Source organism: Mobula hypostoma, chromosome 2, assembly GCF_963921235.1.
Source record: "Mobula hypostoma chromosome 2, sMobHyp1.1, whole genome shotgun sequence".
Lineage (NCBI taxonomy): Eukaryota > Metazoa > Chordata > Chondrichthyes > Myliobatiformes > Myliobatidae > Mobula > Mobula hypostoma.
In genome coordinates this window covers 249803977-249807135 of record NC_086098.1, presented here as the reverse complement: position 1 = coordinate 249807135, position 3159 = coordinate 249803977, and the positions used below count along the sequence as shown (strand labels likewise).

The 3159-nt window shown below is 45.9% G+C and overlaps 1 non-coding gene across 1 annotated transcript; it reads left to right on the top strand.

Annotated features, from left to right (window-relative positions):
- Nucleotides 1–2150: 2150 nt before the first annotated feature.
- Nucleotides 2151–2223, top strand: trnav-aac (transfer RNA valine (anticodon AAC)). Its single transcript has one exon. It is a non-coding gene; the product is annotated as a tRNA-Val (tRNA).
- Nucleotides 2224–3159: the final 936 nt, after the last annotated feature.

The window sequence follows — 3159 nt, the reverse complement described above, 5'->3', positions numbered from 1 at the left end:
GCTGACTGCGGGTCGGTGGGACAAGGTGAGAGTAAGCGTTCGGCGCGCACTAGAAGGACCGAGATGGCCTGTTTCCGTGCTGTAATTGTTATATGGTTATATGGTTACACCCATATCCCTCTATTTTTCTAACCTCCATGCACCTAACCAGGAGTCTCTTAAAAGACCCTATCGTATCCACCTGCACCACCGTCGCCGGCAGCCCATTCCATGCGCTCACTAATCTCTGCGACAAAAAACGTACCCTTGACATCTTCTCTGTACCTACGTCCAACCATCTTAAAACTGTGTCCTCTCGTGCTAGCCATTTCAGCCCTGGGAGAAAGCCACTGAGAATCCACACGATCAATGCCTCTCATCATCTTCTACAGCTCTATCAGGTCACCTCTCATCCTCCGTCACTCCAAGGAGAAAAGGCCAAGTTCACTCAACCTATTCTCATAAGGCATACTCCCCAATCAAAGCAACATCCTTGTAAATACTTTCTGCACCCTTTCTATAGTTTCCACATCCTTCCTGTAGTGAGGTGAACAGAACTGAGCACAGTAACTCAAGTAGGGTCTGACCAGGGTCCTATAGAGCTGCAACATTACCTCTCGGCTTTTAAACTCAATCCCACGATTGATGAAGGCCAATGCACCGTATGCCTTCTTAACCACAGAGTCAACCTGCGTAGCATCTTTGAGTGGCCTATGGACTCGGACCCAGGATCCCTCTGATCCGCCACACTGCCAAGAGTCTTACCATTAATGCTATATTCTGCCGTCATATTTGACCTACCAAAATGAACCACTTCATACTTATCTGGTTTGATCTCCATCTGCCACTTCCCAGCCCAGTTTTGCATTCTATCAATGTCCCACTTTAACCTCTGACATCCCTCCACACTGTCCACAACACCCGCAACTTTTGTGTTACCAGCAAATTTACTAACCCATCCCTCGACATCCTCATCGGCGTCATTTATAAAAATCACGAAGAGTCGGGGTTTGGGAACAGATCCCTGAGGCATAAAACTGGTCGCCTCCATGCAGAATATGACATTTACTGTGGATACATGTGAGGTTATCCACTTTGGTGGCAAGAACAGGAAAACAGATTATTATCTGAATGGTGGCCAATTAGGAAAAGGGGAGGTGCCACGAGACCTGGGTGTTATTGCACACCAGTCATTGAAAGTGGGCATGCAGGTACAGCAGGTGGTGGAAAAGGCTAATGGTATGCTGCCATTAATAGCAAGAGGATTCGAGTACAGGAGCAGGGAGGTATTACTGCAGTTGTACAAGTCCTTGGTGAGATCACACCTGGAGTATTGTGTGCAGTTCTGGTCCCCTAATCTGAGGAAAGACATTCTTGCCATAGAGGGAGTACAAAGAAGGTTCGCCAGATTGATTCCTGGGATGGCAGGACTTTCATATGATGAAAGACTGGATCGACTAGCCTTATACTCTCTGGAATTTAGAAGATTCAGGGGGGATCTTATTGAAACGCATAAAATTCTAAAGGGATTGGACAGGCTAGATGGAGAGAAGGCAGGTACAGGGTTCTGAGTCGGATGATCAGCCATGATCATACTGAATGGCGGTGCAGGCTTGAAGGGCCAAAGGGCCTCCTCCTGCACCTATTTTCTATGTTTCTATGTTTCTATGACCCGTGTACAACCACTCTTTGTCGTCTGTGGGCAACACAGTTCTGGATCCAGAATGCAATGTCCGCTTGGATCCCACGCCTCTTTACTTTCTCAGTAAGCCTTGCATGGGCTAACTTATCAAATGCTTCAACATATTCTGCTTTCTCCCACAGCCGATAGATTAACTGAGAAGGTATCCTATTATACCGTATATTCTATTCCTTCGCGTTGAAAACTCCATTTCGCACATACATGAAGGAAATCCCAGAACGACACGTGGATTTTGAAATAGGTGGTGCAATTGTACATCCTCATTTGGACTCATCGGGAGACAGATTCATTCGTGGCGGGATTCGTGAAGAATGTTAGGAGAGGAAAAGATCCGTTGCATTCATTTTTATTGGTATTAAGTATGATTTTAGTGTGTAGTTCACTCGTTTCTGTCGGGGTTCTGTTAGCAGGAAGTGAGTATAGGTCCATTAGTACCCACCGCATGCGGTACATGATAGGCAGCCGTCGCGTTTCTGTAGTGTAGTGGTTATCACGTTCGCCTAACGCGCGAAAGGTCCCTGGTTCGAAACCAGGCAGAAACATTTTGTCATACTTTTGCATGAATCAAGTCCTTGCAAAGGGACGCAACCACACTCATTCAATGGAGTACTTCCATGAACAAAGCATCCCCTCACACACCAAACGCTGGAGTAATCACCGCATTTATGCTGTAACCGTACTTCAGGACTAGAAAAGAGGGCAGGAACCAAAACAAGGAGTTTGGTAAAGGTCTATACACGCCGGCAGGTGACAAGAGAGGGCAGTTAAGAAGGAGGGCAAGATGTAGAGAGCGTGGAGAACAATTGTATAAAATTCTCCTCTGAGACCGCTGTTAGCTGTGACACAACCTGTCCCACGCTGTGATCTCCTCTGACATGCGACTCTTCTCATTCCAGGTATGTGCGTTCGATTCACACAGCACCTAGTTTCTCATTTCATTCCCAATCTTTCCCTGTCTACGTGCCTTCTAGCACCTGGCTTCACTGATCGACAAGAGGCGAGAGAAGGTTTCGGATGTAGCAAATGCACTATTTAGGAAATCAGGCGTAGACTGGATATGGGTGAATCCGTCCCTGAACACGGTTATGCATCATTTCAGAAGAGATTGAATACTGAATTTTACTTTATACATTATTATTTATACATTATTGTCGCCAAACAATTGATACTAGAACGTACAATCATCACATCGATACTTGATTCTGCTCTTCCCGCTCCCTGGATTACAAATCGATAGTAAATATTACAAATTTAAACTATAAATCATAACCGGAAAATAGAAAATGGAAAGTAAGGTAGTGCAAAAAAAAACACGAGAGACAGGTCCGGGTATTTGAAGGCACGGCCCAGATCCGGGTCAGGATCCGTTCAGCAAATTATCACTGTTGGAAAGAAGCGGTTCCCAAATCTAGCCGTACGAGTCTTCAGGCTCCTGAGCCTTCTCCTGGAGGGAAGAGGGACGATAAGTGGGTCGTGTC